Source organism: Passer domesticus, chromosome 5, assembly GCF_036417665.1.
Source record: "Passer domesticus isolate bPasDom1 chromosome 5, bPasDom1.hap1, whole genome shotgun sequence".
Classification (NCBI taxonomy): domain Eukaryota; kingdom Metazoa; phylum Chordata; class Aves; order Passeriformes; family Passeridae; genus Passer; species Passer domesticus.
The window spans coordinates 37,222,302-37,242,166 of record NC_087478.1 but is presented as its reverse complement, the minus strand read 5'-3'; the positions used below and the strand labels follow the sequence as shown (position 1 = coordinate 37,242,166).

At 35.4% G+C, this 19,865-nt stretch overlaps 1 protein-coding gene across 6 annotated transcripts in view; it reads right to left on the bottom strand.

Annotated features, from left to right (window-relative positions):
- Positions 1-19,865, bottom strand: part of SYT1 (synaptotagmin 1) — a 330,603-nt gene that overhangs the window by 148,218 nt on the left and 162,520 nt on the right. The window contains exon 1 of one of the 6 annotated variants that reach the window (XM_064419596.1): positions 11,403-11,406. The exons of the other annotated variants lie outside the window; for them this stretch is intronic. The gene's annotated coding sequence lies outside the window, so the exon portion shown is untranslated. Of the gene's footprint in view, positions 1-11,402; positions 11,407-19,865 lie in introns of those variants that run through there. 6 annotated transcript variants of the gene reach the window in all.

Genomic DNA, 19,865 nt, shown 5'->3' with positions numbered 1-19,865 from the left:
AGGATAAAAGGGTAGATGACATAACTGCCTTTCATTGTATTGAAGGACATGGAAAATATTTTCAAGCGCATTTCTTGCCATTTTATTTTTTGATATTTGATTTTCTTACATGGATTTTCTTAATGGGTCTTCACACTTGTATTTTAAAGGCAACAACTTACAGAATTTCTCATTTGCAGTTAGTGATTCCTCTTGAAATTTCAGGTGTTTATTTTGGTTGTGTGCCAAAACTAAGGCAAACTTTCAATAACAAATGTAAGATTTTTCTGAGGAATACATATTTTTAGTTCACAATGAATTTGCATATTATGTTTTGCATTTTATGGCAAGAATAATTTTATTTCAGAAGAACAGCTCTTTTCCTTTATCTTACTTGCCAACTATGATTATTGATATTTATGGCAGGTGAACTGATATAGTCCAATGTTTATATGCAAACAAGCAAATCAAGAAGTGACTGCATCACTACCTTTAGTCCAACTGCATTCAATCAGAGGCTCAGCTAAATTTGGCCTTGTTACTCCATATTCTGATATATCGAGCCAAATGCTGAGCCAAACTAAGCTAGACTTTTTCTCAAACTGGCATTGTATCTAAATGCAATGAGTAAGTTATAAACAAATATCAATTGTTCCCTTTTCTTAAAACTCTATATTAGCAGGATTATCCTATTCTAACCCTCTAAATATAAATGTTCTCTTGGTACAGGGGAAGAATAGCATGTCTGGCAGCAGGGAAATATTAACTCGGGTTTGTATGTGGCAAACTGAAATGTAAAAATTAAAGGACTTCTTCAGGCGTATACACAGTCTCATGGAAAAATATATTCCCAAATTTCCCATTCCAGTATCTCTGGGGGGGAAAAAAAAAAAAAAAAAAAGTAAATATGCTGCCATCTGTAGCTCTCTATATGCCAGTATAAAACAAAATCACTATACTGATAATAAAGCCAGAATATAAAAACAAATAAGCAAAATCAGCAGCACTGTCAAACAGACAAAACTCAAAATGCTGCCTGATGCATTTTCCTCACAAGCATATTTCCTCTCCCTCAAATTTCAGCATCTCTGATAGTTCAGTTTTCTATCATGCCCAACAGCACAACACAGCTTCTTCATAACTGGAGGTAAATATGGGTTTAATGTTTAAATGAGACATTAATATACAGTCAGCTAGCCAGAACTCAAGGGTGTGATGCTGCTTTTTTCCATAGTCAGTGCTCCAGAGAGTAACATGACATGGAGGAAAATGAGTATAAGAAGTCCTTATATATACAGAAATGCAGGACACCATTTCATCAAGGATAAAAGATTTTACTTCCTGCCATTAAAAGAGCCAACACTGGAAGCATGAACATTTTTGCCAGTCTAAATATGGCATCAGACTAGAGAGCTCATAACACACAAAGCTTCCCACAAGGAATTCTCAGTTAAAGACCAAGAATAAATACTGCTGCTGAATTAAACCAAGAAAATAGAATCAGGGTATTTTTAGGACTGTAACCCATCTTTGTTATCACAAAACTTATGACACATGTGAAAACAACCAACTATGTCAGGATATTTATTTATTCTACAAAAAAGGGCTTTGGCTTCAAATTTTGAACATAACATTTTTTTTAACAACAAAGAAAAACAATGACAATTTCAGTCCGAAAACACTGATTTCACAGAAGACCTCAGTTGCTGCCTGCAAATTCAATGGCATTGAAAGCTCAAAAAGTAACTTTGCCTTGGCATTCACAGGACAGGGAGAACAAACAAAAAAGACCCGCTTCTAAAGAGAAAAGAAGAATTTACGAAGATTCACAACAGTGATGTTCTAAAAATATTTTTCAGGGTTTAAACTGGTACTTGCTATTTTAGGTAGAAAATTGGAAGAAATGAAATTTCAAGACAAACAGGAAAGTATCAGATATGAATGCATGTCTAGAAAAAGACAGATAATCATTCATATATACTTAATTCCCTGAAAAACGTAACGACAATAAAACCTCTGCACACATTAGGACAAGAATTATTATATAAAACAAGTATGCCAAGTTTTTTCAAAACAGAAAAAAAGCCCTCCAGCAACTCTTCAGACATGAAATGACAGTCCCTATAAAAGATTAATTAATTTTTTTAATTGGCAGTCATTTCCAAATTTGCAATTTATAATGACTTAAACATCTGCTGAAAATTTAGTGATGTATCTGAACAGCCTATTTCACACAAAGTGCATGTTAACATTATTAGGCTATTACATATGAATTTGTAGACCTATTTTAACACAGTTAAGCCTTTCATAAAATGCAGACCCTTTCCTATAGAGAATACAGGCAATAATGCAAATTATCCCTGTGAAATTATTTAATTTTCCAGGTTTCTGTTTTACCCATCCTGCTGCACCTCCCCAGCAATGTCAGGCTTAAGTGATTCAGTCAGATAGAACCTTTTATACCAGCTGAATTCCAATCTTTTTTCAGAAGTATTTGCCATTCTGGAAGACTTGGCTTGAGTTGTACAGATAAACACCACAAATATTGACTCATATCTGGCATTTCCAGAGCTTCATAATGTGATTCACACAGAGTTTGCAGTCCTGGAGCAATCTTGAACAACAAATAATATGCAGGATGCCCAGCTACACGTAAATATCAAAATAAATAAATAACTCAAGTACATTTTCAAAATACGGCCCCAAATGTAAGAGTAGCTGAATATTATTCTGAACTGTAAGTATTTAGTATAGAGGGTATTTTTCCAACAAGTTGTAATGCAGTTTTTCCCTTTTATCTCTTAGCTGAGCTCTGTACTAACAAGTCCCTTACAAAAATACTGAAATACCGTTAGGCAAAACAGCAGCTAGAAAAGATATGACTGAACTCACAGGATTTTCTACTGCTATCTTTCAACTAATTAAATTGCACAAATGCAAGGAGGAAACAAATTATCCAGCAGTGAAAATGCCAGTCTTGCATTTCTGATTCAGTTCTGTCACAGAGAACTCATATGAGTACCCATATGGGTCAGTACTTCTTAACCTGTTTTAGTAGATGCTGCACATCTTGGTGCATCACAGTGTGAACACACCTATTCTTTGCTGCAAGCTACTAAAATGCCATGAATATACTGCTTAATGACAGACACCTGAAACAAAGTTTAATGCAGGGTTTATGAAATTTGGTACAAAATTAAGATTAAAAAAATGCCAAAGCTGGAATAATATAATTTCTTATATGGAATACTAAGTAACATAGAAAACATAGCACAAGGATTCAAACACTACTTGAAAGTTATGTTTTCCATGTGAGAATTAATGGAATTATTTTCCAGCCTGTACTGACTCTTGGTTATTGTGACAACTGTGACTCTTCCTCGGTCATTTCAAAAACCTTCTCTTTGTCTGCTTTAATAGGGAACTATCTCCATGAAAAAATTATGGTAAGAACTTTATATAGCATTCCAACTTCAATTTCACCTTTTCTTTATAAATTAACACATCTCCGCACTTCTTGAAAGTCTTGTCCAGTAACTCTCCTTTCAGTTTTCCATGGTGTTATGACTATTCACCCACAAGCTGATTTTTATCTTCTGTGTTGTTTTCAAGGGATGAGAATCCAGATGGGGTAGAAGTATTTTATGACCGGTTACCTTTCATTTTGTACTTACACACTTGATCTATTTCTAATGATCCTCTCCTGAGTGTCTAGATATATAATGTCTTCTACAAGCTGCCAAAACCCTCCAATATGTATCAGAAAAAAAAATCTTTAATGTTTTCAGACTTTTGGGGGCAGTTGTTAAATGAATATTATTGATTCAAGACCAGTGTTCCTTCAACAATCTCACTAATAACCTCCTTCTTATCCCGTAACTTTAAATACAGATCATCATGTTTGCTGTTTCTGATAGTCTTTTAATCACCTTACAGCTTTTTTACAAATTTGCAACAAAACTACAACCTATTTTTAAATACGCTTCCAAAACAAATGCTAGAAAGTCCACATAAATAAAATTTACTGAGGTTCCTTTCTTATCAAAGAACATGGGCAATTTAGTCTGGCATGCTCAATATCCAGCAATTCCATGTGGGCTTCAATTACTTCCATACCCCTACTTAGTGTTTTGTTAAAATATCTTCTAAATCCCTGTATTTTACTGAGGTCAGTGGTCTACCATTGTCCGAATTGTATTTTAACATGAAAACAAGAAAATTCTTGTGAATAACTAAGTGCCTTTTCCAGGCACACTTTCTTTAATAGATTTTTAAAACATAATTTTCTAAATCTAGGACATCTCTAAATTATTTACAGTTTTTGAAAAACCACATGCAATAGGAAATGAAAATAGGCATGATTAATCAAAAAGAAAACAAAAAGTAAACAAGTATGGTACAATTTATTAAAACTCATGGCAATTATCAATGATGATTATTAAGATAATATTAAAACAAATAAGTATTTTAATTCATTTATTTTGCTTATTATAATGTGTTTTTAAATAAACTATTAGGAAATACGAAGTAGCTTAACTTTATTCTTACTTTTCTGGTAAATGAATATCTCTTTTAATATAACCCTTCTTAAGCAAAATATAGTGATGGTTCCCAGATAAGGAATCTGTAGGCTACAGTGTTTTACATCTCAGCTGAATATAGGCATCAGTTTGTCATTTCATGATGTTCACTAAGTAGACCTGGTTATGAAGCACAAAGGTAAGTAGTGTATTAAACTGGTAATCTGGTAGAATGATACCTTAAATTAGTACCTTAAAAATAATTTGATTTTCAAAACAACTTCCAAAGAACAGTGTAATTTTCCGACTTGCTGCACACACAGAACTCTCTTTGAGATGAAGAGAAGCTTTGGGTTCTCACCATTATTTCAAGGAAGGGCTCCCACTTAGGTACCTTCCATGCTTTCAGCTTTAATAACGCAGGAAAGAATCTTTAACTAGCACGTGATAAGCATAGAGAGTATAAATAAACAATTCTTAATGCAGACTTTATTTCCATAAAGTGAACAGCAACATGGTATTTGTAAAATGGTCTAGATTGAAAATTGCATATACATATAAATAATACAAACTTTTACTATTAGTTTTAATATAGACATGTCCACTCATAAAACAGTTTATATAAATCACTGATACTTTAGTGGCAATCAGTGCTGTTTTACACTTCTGTAGGAAGCTTTGAAAGATGTTAATTAAGAATTATCTGAAAGGGTATTAATATCTTATTAAAAACTGGCCATGGCTTTGTTTTGAGTAAATCCTTAAGGCAGTAGAAGAAAGTTGCAGTTATCCCTGTAGATCAAGTACCAGTCTATGGGTTATTTAAATGAAAAGCATGATAGATATTCATATCCTGTTTTTAATGACAAACAGCAAAATAGAATATTATTGACTATCACAGACACTGAAACAAGCTCACTCATGCCTCCGAAGAGAGGAAATCTTTACCCCAAATCTGTACTTGACAGCTGGCATGGAACTGCAGAATCTTAATTTAGAGCCAGTGTGAAGGACTCAGATGCAATCTCTTGTGTTTGTAACAGTACAAATAGACCGTCTGCAAAAAAAAAAGGATCTATAGGATGAGGATGGTACAGGGTGAGGAAAGAACAAAGTTCCTCAGTTCTTTAAAGCTAATGACTTCTCCTAAGGCTGCCTTTTAGCATAAACTTCCATATCTTTTCTTTATAAAAATTGTTTTACAAATCACTATTAGCACTTTTATGTCCAGATCAACAACCTTTCTTCCGAAATACAATTTATATGCAAAAATAATGTGCCTGATTTAATATGCTTATCAGTTCTTGTACTAATTAATGCATACATATTTTCCATCAACAGTTGTGCTTAGTAACAGTAATTAAAAAAATATGCAAACTGTATTGCAAAGTAATCACTAAGTTATCACTAAGTTTTTTTATGCATGGCAACATTTGTACCCTTGCAAGTATGCTTAGGATAGAATTCAGAAGTTTTTAGCACAGTAATTTAAATGGCAAGACTTTTGAGAGGGAAATGGAAATCTAGTAACTACATATCTTGGTCATCTCTGGAATCACTTCTGTCAAAGCACAAGAGATACATACTTATATAGAATCCTTTCCCACAAGAAACAGAAGAGATTTACAGAGGAAGCCTGCATCAGCTGTGCGTAACAGGCTCTGTAATGCCAAGAATTATTGCCTTTGTCTGTCAACAGGTTGCTGGACACAAAGACAGGTGTCAAGAGTTGTAAGGATCCCCAGTTAAATGGCCCAATTTTGTGTAAACTCTTCATGTTATTTTATCTGTTTCTCTACAGCATAACCTAATGAGTTGCAGATAGCAGCTATAGCACTGAACCAAGACACAGCTCCCACTTGCCTATACAGATAAAGTATTTTGAAGCTATTCAGGGAGGAATAACTTTGAATGCCATTCAGCTATGGAATCCCACCACAAGTACTGTTTATTTTCATCTTTGGTCTTAGTGGCATGCAGGTTAAAAGCTGTACTTCTTAGATAAGATGTAAATCCTTGTCCCCTAAGCTGTGCTGAATAATTATTATTTAAAATGTTGCTCAAGCACTTTACAATACTATTCCAAAATGAATTTCATTTTACTTGGAAATATTTCATTTAAAATTTCATGGACCCCATAAAATACATTTCTAATAAATTTCATACACATGACAGTGACATAATTAGTAATTATTACTGTGTGTTGCCTTTTTTTCATATAGCTTCAATAGTCCTTAGATAGATTAATATTTTAACCAGACCTCTTATAGCACTGAGGACTTAAAGAGTATTTATCTCACCTGATTTTAGATACTAAGCCTGATCTAACAGCAGACTAGGAAGAAAAACTTATTGAAGAGCAAACATGTACAGAGGAAAATTTGCAAAATTGTATGTGTTTCCTAAATGAATGTATATGATGTCTGACTTCTATAGATCTAGAATTAGGTAAGACTAATTCAATGATGGCAAGTTTGTGAGATGCCATGCACTGAAGTAATAATTGCCCAAAAAGATGGAGGTGGGTGAGTATTATGAGAATGTTAAGGGAGGAAGAATCTTCTGCAAGAAACCTGAAGCTATTTCACAAACATATAAAGAGAAAAGGTAAATTTCCTTTGCCTTAAATTATTTTATGTATAGCTTTAGTATCAACCTCAAGGGAGAAAAATGGAAAAATATAAAGTTCAGTATTTTTTAATTTATATATTGTTGCATTTAGACCATAGCATATATAAATATATATGCGTGTATATATATATATATACACACACACATAAAAGCTTTAAAGATTCATTTTATTTGGTTAGAAAGAGAATGAAAATGAATGTTTTTTTCCATGAATTTGGTGTTTGGAAGCATTCACTGTAATTGAATCCATGTGAAAAACTGGGTTGCTATTTACCAGTTCCATTTATATGAAAATGACCACCTGCTACGGTAATGAAAAAGTCAGTATGTTAAAACTTAAGAAATATCTTTTTATGAGCTATTCCTTCACTATCCTTAAAAAATACCACAGAAGGGTAATAAAAGCTATTTTTCATGTTTTCTTCTTGAAGTTTGAAAAGAAGATAAGAACCCTTAACATAAAACAATACTCTAGTATGAATGGGAAAGAATGATTTGACCCCAGTATCCCATCACCTCCTCAAAACAAAACAAATAAAATACAATGAGTTTTTGGCTACCACTAAAGCAATTCCCTACTTTGTATTCAAGACTTGTAACGCTTTCATATTTTCTCAGATACGAGAAACTGAGAAATGTCCAAGAAATCTACCTCATTCCCTATTGCCACATAATCCTATGGAAGTATGTGAAATCCTTGGTTGAACACTATTGCCTTAGTTATCAATCTCTCATCTGTGAACCTCTTCTGCTTACCTATTACTTGCTATCCTAAGATAGCTATGTTAATACCTATTACAGCTAATACAGTTCTGTTCTGGAAGAAAGTCTTTTACACTGGAGATACTGTGGATATCTGTACTTACAGGATTGCAATTATGTGTCAGTAGAAATAGTATAACAACAGTCCTGATTTGAAGGAAAGGAAGCCAAGGGAATATTGCCAAGCATTATACTTGTTCCTAACCTTTGGAATTAATTCTTATCCTCTCTCTAGTTTACAGGGGACCTTACATGCCACTTGTTCAGACACATTCCACAAACTCCTAAGTATACTACAGCATGTGGCAATATTTTGGAAATATTTTTTTAAAATACATATTGAATATGCTTTTCCAACTTGAAAACCAAGGATTATGCAGAGGTTGGTGAATTTTAACAAAAAGGTATTTATGACAGCATTTCCAAAAAGATGAAACACAGACATGTTGTATTTTAAGTTTTTCATTAGCTATCTGGTGATGGCTATAGCCAATATTTCTTGAAAAGGAGATCTCAATAGGGAATCCAAACACATTTGGGAGATTTAGGGTTGAAGAAGCTTACACTGGCATGTGTTTTATAGAATCCATTAGAACTGGATTTCAAGTTAGTTATAAAAAGTAACAGACTACATGTATGGAAATGCTTTAAAAATAAAAACAAGTAATTGCCCAGAAAGTAAGGATAAAAGGTGGCCCTACCAGAATTTAGGGCTCACAAATATGTGATACTTTTCTCATAAAATAAATCTGCTCAGACCTCATACTGTCCTTATTAGAACCATTGAAGTTTCCAAACAGTTCAGCGGCTTAGGACACAAATGTGTGGAATTTAAGCAATTAATCAAAGTTTGGCTTTCATTTTTCCTACGAGGACATGGAAATTTTAAATTTCCATTTGGTCCTGTCTTCATTTTGTAGAGCTCTTCTATGTCCTGAAGAGACATAGTAATATTCTCATTCCTTGGAGCACTTGTGTAATCTCCTTCAGCCACAACCAGGTAGAGGATTATTACTAAAAGAACCACCCTTGCAAATTAGAACACCTTTCTGAAACAGTGATCATTTGACTCAGTCACTCTTCCAAGCACATCCCACTGAGGCACCAAAGCAATCATCAGCCACCAATCCAAGAAATCAGGTTCAAAGTCACAGAGGCACTTGTTATAGTTGAACTTTAGGAAATATGAAGTCTAGACAGGGTGTATCTTATTTTTAACAACCTGCCACTTCTACAACCTGTTCCCTAAGAAGAATTTGCTGAAATAAACATAAAAGTTTCCTATTGCTTTCAATTAACTTTTTATCAAGCTTTAGCTACTTCCTCTTATCCTCACCCTCCTACTCACCTTCCCAATATATTTATCTCATCCTTCTGCTCTATTTTGCTGCTTCCAATTAGTTGGGCTTTCTATCCCACTGACTCTCCTCTGTTGACTCTTCAGACTGATTTTTTTCATTCTCTTTTCCTTCTTGAAAACTTTCTTCTCTTACCCTTATGAGTCATGTGTTAATCACAATCTCCCAACCACATCCATTACTTAAACGCCTTGTTATGACCACCTGAAAAGAAAAGCACTGGTGAGACCATATCTGGAGTGCTGTGTCCAGTTCTGTGCTTCCCAGTTCAAGAGAGACATGGACACACTGCAATGTTCCCAGAGAACAGACACGAAGACCATAAAAGGACTGCAGCATCTGTCATCTGAGGAGAGCCTGAGAGAGCTGGGACTGTGCTCTGCAGGAGCTACAGCTGCTCCATCCCAGTGAGCGGAAAGCCAGAAAAAAATGCCAGGAGGCTTGCATGGATGAAAAAGGAGCTTCTAGCAAAACTCAAACACAAAAAAAATGAAGCATGCAGAGGTCAAAAACAGAGAGAGGAGACTTGGGAGAAATACAGAGATTCTAGCTGAAATGCAGAGATGCAGTTAGGAAAGTGAAAGCCTACCTGGAAGTGAACCTGGCAAAGAACAACAAAAAAAAACTTGCCTAAGCATGCAATGATAAAAGGAAGACTAGGGAAAATGTGAGCCTGCTGCTAAGTGTGCCAAGGGACCTAGTGACACAGGACATAGTAAAGGCTGAGGTATTTGATACTGTCTTCACATGAGTCTCTATTAGCAACACTGGCCTTCTGCAATTCCAGGCCCTCAACACCACTGGGAAAATCTAGAACAAGAAAATGCACTCTTGGAGGGAGATGATCAGGCCAGGAAATACTGCTGTGCCTGATGGTACACACCCACAAATGCTGAGGGAGCTGCCTGCTGCCATTTCTAAGCTACTCTTGATAATCGTGAAGCACTGTGGCAACTGGGAGAAGCATCCAGACACTGGAGGAAAGGAAATGCCACTTCAAATTTTAACAGTAGCAGGAAGGAGGACCCAGGAACTACAGGATCAGTGGTACACAGTCTGCTAACTCGTGGCTGGTCTGGTCCTGTTTGACACCTCCATTAATGGTCTGGAGGATGGGGCACAGTGTCATCCTCAGCACATCAGCAGTCTGCTGAGAGAAAGCATTTCAAACAGAAAGTGGTAAAAGGACAGCAGGTAAACAATACCATATTCTTCTGAAACTCCCACTCCAAGAGCTGACTGCTATCATCTGTTACCTCTTTTGTCTAATTTTAGATTGCAAACACTTCAGGGCGTGGATGACATTTTTTATTTGTCTAAGACACGAACAACAGCTACACATTAACTATATAAATGATTAATAATGATAACAACAGCACCCCAACAGCAAAATACAGCTCTGTCTCCACCTCTCATTTAATAATCAAATAGTCTGAAATAGAAAATCAAATAGACTATATAGGAGTAAACATTTTTATTAATTTTGTTACTGTTCCCTATAATCGTTATCTGGATGTAATGGAGAGTATTTTCCACCTCAATAATGATACACAAATTTAAAAAAAAATGAAAAGAGATCCAAATTTCACAAATTCAAAACCAACTTGACTTGTTCTGCTGAATAAAAAGGTTTTCTAATTCATAAGTTCAGATAGAAAATATTAATGAAAAGAGAACCCAGTCAAGTCAAATAAAATAAGGAAATAAATAGGGATTTTGCTTCAGGCAGCTTGAATCTGTTTTAAGCAGCACTCTTGGAAGAATCCAGCTGTTGTTTACTGAAATGTAAAATAGTGTACTTATTCTTTTATGTGGCAGCATTCATGATCCTTCAAATCATGAAGTAACATATTTCTTCTCATCAACAATAATCATTTTATGTACAGTTACTAATCTGACCAATTACCTGAAAGCTAATTACTCAGGCTTTACAGAACAAGATAGCTAACCCAATGTATTTTGATTTTAATTACTGGTATTTAATAAGGAGTACTGCCAAATACATCCATAACATTAATGTTTTACAGCAGCATTACAGATATTTTGTTAGTGATTGAACCACACTATGATCATCTTTGTTTTATAGCCTCAGAGATCAATCTAATTTTAGCTAGTGCAGAGCTGGACAATGTAAATTACAGTGTATTATTTATGTTCACAATTTACCTCTTTTCTCTGTATGTACACTGAAGTTTCACATTGAGACATTGTAATTCTCTCAAGACAGCAGGATAGCCCAGGAGGTTCAAAATAATGCAGTATTAAGAAAAAAAAAACAACCAGAGCCTTCCTTCCCCAGCAACATAGCTTGTGGCAAGTTGGAACAGGGACTTACTCAGCCCAGATCAAGTGAGCGCTCAGAGTTACAAGAGCTGCAAACCCCATCTGTGCTTCTGACTAACAAATCTTTAAAAACATGTAGTCTATCCCCACTTACAGTTCCTCATTTTTATAGGGAATTAATAAAAGCCTAGTGCTACTAGAGAAAACACTTTCCTTTCTATATCACTGTGCTAAACGATGTTCTATGTAATTGCCTATATTATATATTCTATATTATCACACTATACATTCAGTGCAATTCTGTGCTGCCTATAAAAGCTAAAAAAGGTCAAAAGAGAGGGATACATTCCCACAATCCATGCTAAAACGTTTATTTCAGTCTTATGGTCTCCAAGCTTTCACAAGTACTTTAAGAGGAGACTAGAAAGAATTTGCTGCCCACTCACGATGATGTCTCATAAAAGGTTCTTCAGAAACGGATCAAAGGCTGTAATTTCCATGCCATTTCTGTCCAATTTCCTTTTCTCTTATGTTTTCATTTTTGAAATGGCTATGATTGCAATCCACTTTTGCCCACACAGCACTGCAGGTCTAAATGAACCATTTATCACAAACTTTTTGTCTTTTGGCTGCTCGTGATTTTATTTCCTTTGCATTTTTTTTTTCATTTTTTGGTACTACTTAACGCTGCATTGCAATTACCTTCATAATTACACCTGTAGTGATTTATGTTTTCCTGCACCCAGATGCAGCATTGAGACTTCTGATCCCACCCAACTACACTTTATTATTTATGTTAATTTTAACTCCTCCTTCATTACCAAAAAGAATTTCATATGGATCTTTCCACAGGAAGAGCTTTTCTTTTTGCCCTTTCCACAGCACACAGAGAATGCTGATGTCTTGTATTGCTTTTGCTGAATGCTATGGCCTTACATCTGAACCTCACTTTTTAAAAAAAAATTATTTATTTAAAAAAAAAATCTGAGATGAAGAAGTTTAGCATATATTCAATTGGATCTCATTATCTCACTAGACAGCATGTCATACTTTGAATAACAATTGCGTTGCTCTTCTTTAATATAAATAGTACCAGTCATAAGCAGACAGGTTCTCCATCATTTATCTAAATGCTCTTGACTTGCCTCTGATTTACAAAAAGAAAAACCTAAAAGCTAAATATAAATTCTTATGACTCAGTTTAACCAACAAATGATCTTTCAAAATAGATTTTAAAACCCTCTCATCTTTTGGTTTTTCTAAGCTAGGAAAGAAATTTCAAAATTCATAGTCATCTAGCCACTTATAAAAAAACCCAAAGACAGATTAATTTTACTTCAGTATTTACTGTTTTCCTCCAACTTCTCCTCTCTCTTCCAAAAATTAACCTTTAATAATAATGTTATTTATTACAGCTCAGCCATACAAAAAGATTAAATAATTTTGCAAGGGTAAATTTTATTGCTATACTTTTCTTCAAATTTATCTTTCAATATAAAACAATATGGTGTATTACAAAATGCAAAAGAAATTTGTTTCAGATTTAATGGACTTGAAGTGAGAAAAATATACTATACATAATCATTAGGCAGATGATTAAGTGAGACAAAAAATAAAATAATAAATATAGCAATACTAAGAAGTTCCTGCAGACTAGTGATACATTGCTGGAATACCAGATTATTTTGGTGCCACAGTGTTCACATCACCAAGTCTAGAACCTCACAATATTTAAGCTACATATGGATGCTTGAGAAGGCTAAATGAAATCGTGGCTGTAATTCTCATATTTGAAGGCAAAAGCATAACTAAGTAATTATATATAAAAACCAAATAAAAACATAAATATGTACCTATGTGCATAAATGTATGCTTTTTTACACAGAATATACCTAATAAAAGCTCAGAACACATCTTAAAAAAATCTGTGTTTACTACTAAAGTTGTAAACAAGGAGCAAAAGTTCCCCCTGAACTTTCATGGATGGATCTGTTTTACATTTGGCCAGAGTGTCACAGCACAAAACTTGATGTCTCATCTGGTGAGATGGTGGAAGTCACTGGATGCCTTATTGAACTTTTACACAGATGCACACACTTCACACAGAGCTTATCACCAAAGCTACAAGCAAACAACAGTAGCTTGTTGTTTACCAAAGTGAACTGCAATTCATATGAAAGTGAATGGACAAGAACAGATAAATAGAACAGATAAATTAAAACTTACTGTTGTTTTAATATAGACTTTTCCCATAAACAAGGATTCTTGTTGTTTCATAACAGAATGAACAAAGTGATGGAAATTATTTGAGCTACTTTGATTTGGAGGTAGGAGACATGCACCACACAAGAATTAGCTGGAAGACTTCTCTGAGATATTCAACCTGGTGAAAAGGAGGCTCATGGGCGGAGCTCTCTACTTTCTACGACTACCTGAAAGGAAGCTGTAGCCAGGTGAGGGTCAATCTGTTCTCCCACATAACAAGCGACAGGACGAGACAAAATTGTCTCAAGGTGTGTCAGTGAAGTTCTGGTTGGAGAGCAGGAAAAGGTTTGTTCACTGAAAGTGATGGTGAACCACTGGAACAGGCTGCTCAGGGAGCAGGTGGAATCACCATCCCGGGAAGTGTTAAAAAGATGTGGATATGCCAGTTGAGGACACAATTTATTGGTGAACATGGTGATGCCAGGTTAATGGTGGGACTCAAGTCTTTTCCAACCCTAACAAATTCATAATTCAGCAACAATGAACAGGCAAACAAAATTATCAGAGGAACAAAAAATAAAATTTCAAATGAGAGAAACATTCTGCAGGACAAAAAAGAAAGACCTTCTGTAGAATTCTGTGCAATATAGAAAGAAGTAAACAAGCACTTTTACTGGGTCTCAATGCTTCCAAAATCAGCTTAACAGCCATGAAAGCACATACTTAAAGGAAACAAACCCTTCACTGTTTTTTTACTTAATTTAACCACAGGAGATTATGAGAATATAAATACTAGATGTTATTTTTAATGTTTCCTTTTACATTTTTTATCTAAAAACATTCAGGCCACAATCTTCCACCAGAAATATCACTAGAACATAAAAAGTGAAATATGACATTGATTTCAATAGAACAAATCCAGATTTATACATACATAACTCATTGAAAAATCTATCACAGTATATTACATATTATTTGGTGAAGAATGAGAAGTTCATATAACTTTTTGTAACACTGTGTTCTTTTCAAAGAGTAATTAAAATAAGAAATCAGTGCAATAACATTTACTAAAGTGACATGAGAAGTTGTCCCTAGTCACCTTAAGAAAAAAACCCCAAGTAAACAACAGTTAATTCAAGATGGTAATTTTGGATTATTCTGGTGTTGGGGAGACCATCCTTTGTTCCACAGCAATTGCCAAAATCTCTATTACTAGAAATGTGATTTGTCCTTCTAGATTACTATGACCCATCTTGACATAAGCATTTAGGAATTGCTAATATCTACTGAATCTAGATTTAAAAATGCCTTGTGAACCTGAGCCTTAATGTATTTTATCAGATTAATTTCAGTTTTCCCAGCTCTTATGATTCTTGTTCACCTTTTTGGGGACAAAGATAAAGCTAAGTGACGTTTTGCCCTCTTGACTTTCAAGACAAAAGACCAAAATGATGGCTACAGTTTCAACAACAATGGTTTTGATTTCTGTCTGAGCCTATAGGTCACAAGGAGATTATAATGGTAGAGATATTTTCTTAATTAAGAAAAGAAAAATCATAACCAGTAAATAGTTACTGTATTACAGTAAGAAGAAAATAAGAAGTAAAATAACATATTATTATTTTTTTACAAGTTGCTCTTCTTTTCCCGCCAGGTGTGATGCCGACTTTTAAACAGGAAAAAATACTGAAAATGCAGCATAGAAGATGTAACATGTAGTAATATGCAACAAAAAAAGGCCATTCAGTCTAACATACATAAAAGCATAGGTGCACACACAGCTGCTGCTTCTTACATGGGAAATAAACAGCTCCTGACAATATTACTTATTACAAAATTCATGTAGCAAAGCTGGTTTAGGATGCCATATCTATGTGAAGGTACAGTAAAATATTTTTCAAATAACTTATTCAACAGTGAAGGACCTCATCAAGTGAGAAGTAAGTATAAAAGCAAGCTGAATGATTAGCTTTTTGTTTCATGTCTTGTACCCAAATCTGCTGTCATAGGCTGCCTTTGCCCTAGGTGTACAAAGGCATATGTCGATGTGGACCAGCGGTCCTGGCATTGCCATCTTTCATTACCAAGGCCAAAGAAAAATTTTATATTTCCTTCTAGAAGGAAATATATTTACTAGAAGTAAATATATTAAAATATGCTATACTATATGCAGATGGAAACATTCTCAAATTTAATTGGTAGGAAAAATACTGAACAAAAAAGCCCTCAAACAACAGTTCATAGACATTTCAATGGAGTTCTAATTCTCACAATAGTCCTGATTAAAAGTGTGATGAGAATGAAACTAACCTCACAATGGGATTACACATGAGCTGAATGGTCAGTAATGGGAGATTGTTACACAGTTATGTTCCTGGGTTTCTGTGGGATTTTTCACCCAAGTTCCACTAATCTTGCTGTATTTGATTGATTGCAATTTTCTTCATTTCTAAGCTTTGTTCCAGAAAGCAACATTTTGTTCCAGTCATTTTAGCAAGTGGCACGCTGTTCTTTGGCATAAGATATTAATAAAAAGTCATGCTGCCTGTCTGTCTTGGTTGGCCACGCCAAGGTTGATTTTTGGAAGTATTTAATATTCAGTTACATTGGCAGTCACATCTGTATTTAAATTTGAAATAATCTTCTGAAAACAAATACAACTACGAGGGAAAAAAGCCAAATTTAGATAATTTACATTGAGACCATTTATATTCCATGTCTTCCCTCAGCACATCACACTCTGCCCTCAGTGTCTGTACAGAAGTAAGAGAAAGACCTTTGGTTCACTTTTCGTTCCTTGGTGGTATCTTCAGCCACAACCAGAGTTTAAATTCTGACCTCCCTCCCATACAGATCCTGTTTGAAGCTCTACCAAGATGCTTTGTACGTGACCTAGCACTGACTTCCCAGGTGACAAACCTGCCCACCACTGCTGCTTGCTACTCACTGAAAAATGATCCCAAAGAGCTTTCCTGGGGTTTTAAAATAAGCACAGCAACTCAGGATTACTGCATACTGCTTGAAACAGAATTTCACCCTTTCTGTAAACAATGCTGCTCACGTCTCACACGAGACAGCTACTGGAGCACATTCAAGGGCATTCCCCAAGAAACAATATGCTAATTCCCCATCTCCAGCTAAGCTGGGTCCCGGTGCACATCCAAATACAACTTAAAATTGATGATACGGACTGTATAATATAATGAACTACACTGGCAAGGTAATATATTATTACCATATAATAACAGAACACATATTAGCAAAATTGTGTTCGAGTACAAAGCAATACTAGAGATTTACTACAGTATCAGTCCAGAGCTCATTTTAGTCCACACATTTCTTATGCACAACTTTGTTTAAGTAATACAACTTGGAGAAGTTACCATTTTAATATCAAAGAAGACACAAAATCCCCACATTACATGTTTTATTATAGATCTGAAGCAAATTCATAATTCCACATTATTCATACTGGGGTAAAGTATCAGCCTATTTTTGGCTGGTTCTATTCTCTTCTGAAACTTGTCTCTGTGTGTCATGTTTAAGCTCATCTGTATTTTATATGAATACTTATTGAACAATTACATAGGTATGAATATAAAGAAACACAAGGAACACTAGACAAGGTACTTTATAATGGAAGAAAGTCAGTTGTTTTCTTCAGGAAACTACACATTCCTATGCACAGAGATAAAAATAATGTAAGTTGTAGGACTAGCAAAGCATGCAAGACAAGTGTAGAAAAGTACAGTGCTAAGTAAGGACTCAGCAGAGAACTTCTGGAAACAGAGTATGTTCCTTCAGTGAAAAGGCACAGCTCATTTTCATGCAAAGCACTCACCCTATGGTCAAACCTGAAAAATGTACTAACTAGCAATCCCACAGCTGACACCAGAACAAGGAACAATAATTTATCTCTAGTAAAAACTACAGCTGTCTTCTAAATGATTTTATAATTTGCCAGGCATTCAGTTATAAAGACAAAAAAAATTTCATTACTGCTAGAAGGAAATACTCCTGGGGTACCTGTCTTGACCACTAGTGTTTAAGGGGTTAGTCCCAAAGCTATGGCTCTGTGGTTTAACAAAGTGCATGGACAGGCAAACACTGCATTGAGAGAAGATGTACTTCATGAGGTAAGCTGAGGTAATAGAGAAATAGGCAAGATTTTGGATATACAAGATCAAAAGGAGCAGGGGGGAGGCCTGTAAGGAACTGACCAGATTTAAGGGCTTATTGGTACTTTCCACAAACCTTCTCCAGTCTCCTCAACATACAGGAGCTCCTGCTATGAAACAGTTCTACTTATTAGTACAGCTCCATCTAAACTACCCATTTTCTTTTGTTACCTTACCTAAATCCTGGATTAGTAAAATGTATTGGCTCACAGGAAGTCCCAGAGTTTTGAGAACTGGTGAACACAAAGATGGAGAAACTAGATTCTCCACATCTTGGTGGCAGGGAACTGTAAGGCTACAGACAGAAACAATGAAGGACAAATAAAGGGGCAAAGAACATCAACTAACATTAATAATCTCTGTATCTATCGGCAAACATTCAACAGAGGCAAGGATGGGGAGATACTTCTTTTTTGTTCTGGAAACATTACACAATGCTGTAAAAAAGGTCTTAGGATTTTGCACACCCTTAGTTCCTGCCCAGTACACACCCACATCCATTACACCATGGACACCTGTGCAGAGTTTACCTGGGCCCTCTAGATGTATGTAATTCTTCATAATTCCACATCACTTTTTAGGAGAACTGATGAATGGCTTGGACCACCCTGTCAGCCTACAAACAGCATGAGATACACACGTGACGAAGCCTCTTTTTTCCCTTTTAATTCAGGCAGGAAGGAGAGTGAAATGGTGTGAGAAGCCAGATGCTAAGTGGAACAGAGCCATGCATTCCCAGGGCAGACACAGGTTACAGCGAGCTACAAGGACATGACACTGCACTGGGACTTGCCATGGGGTGACAAAGTGCAGAAACACGGCCACTTTGTGTGAGAGAGCAGGCTGCTGGCTGCTACTAGGTTTGAAAGGAAAACCACGTGCTCTTTCTCATCCCTGGGATGGGCACTCCCTTTCACACCACAGTTGAAAGTTTGTTTCATTTCCTTATCACTCAAGCTAAATATTTACCACTGTGAATCAAATATGTAACTCAGATCATAGTTTCCAGCATTCAACCTTTTCTGTTCTCATTTTTGCTTGCATTGCTCCCTCCATTTTATTATTTTCAGGCAGCCTTTTCTGACAAATATTCTCATTTTTAATAACACTTCAAGTAAGCAGCTACTTACTACAGTAATTACTTTTAAAAATTAATTAATACAAAGAAGCCGTTGATTAAGAACTTCTTAATTACTTGCACAGAACAGATACCACAAGAATTAGGGCCTTTTTTGTGAAGTATACTGTAGTTCAAGTGAGCAAAGCAGTCTCTGTACCACGTATTTATAGATATATATCACATGGAGTCAGGAAGCCATTGAGTATCTCCTACAGACAGAAAAAGAAGAGAAGACTGGAGATGAGGTCACTTGATCATAGTTGTCCCACAACAGTTATAGACACAATTGAACTTGGCCCTCCACAGCTTTGTGACTCAGAGAGCCTCAGAGAAGGGTTTTTCGAACAGTGCTGGTAAGGTTAAGTCTGTTGTTAACCAAAACACTGTTCTGATTTCATATTTCCTGTACATTAGATTTCTCAACTATTCCCGTAGCTTCAAATAGTATTCTACGGCAAAGATTTCAATATTTTATCAGAAGCTATCATAAGACATTGAAAACAGTTTCTTTCATTGAAAAAAGTTTTCTTCCATAGGGTTTATACATCTGAGATATCCATTTATATCCCGTTAAATGCTTGGTCATAGAGTACATGGACAAGAGCTTCTGTGAGCATCAATGACAAATGCTGAGAACCTGAAGAGAAAATGAAGGATCCTACAGCATATCCTATAGCTCCATGTGTTCTATAACAATTCAACTAAGGCAAGTCATCATGGGTTTTGCAATTTCTATGCCAGACCTGCAGCTCTGACTGGTGATCCTAACAGTAAACCACTAAGCTTTTCTCTCTCTACTAACAAACACCATCAGCAAATGGAACCAAGA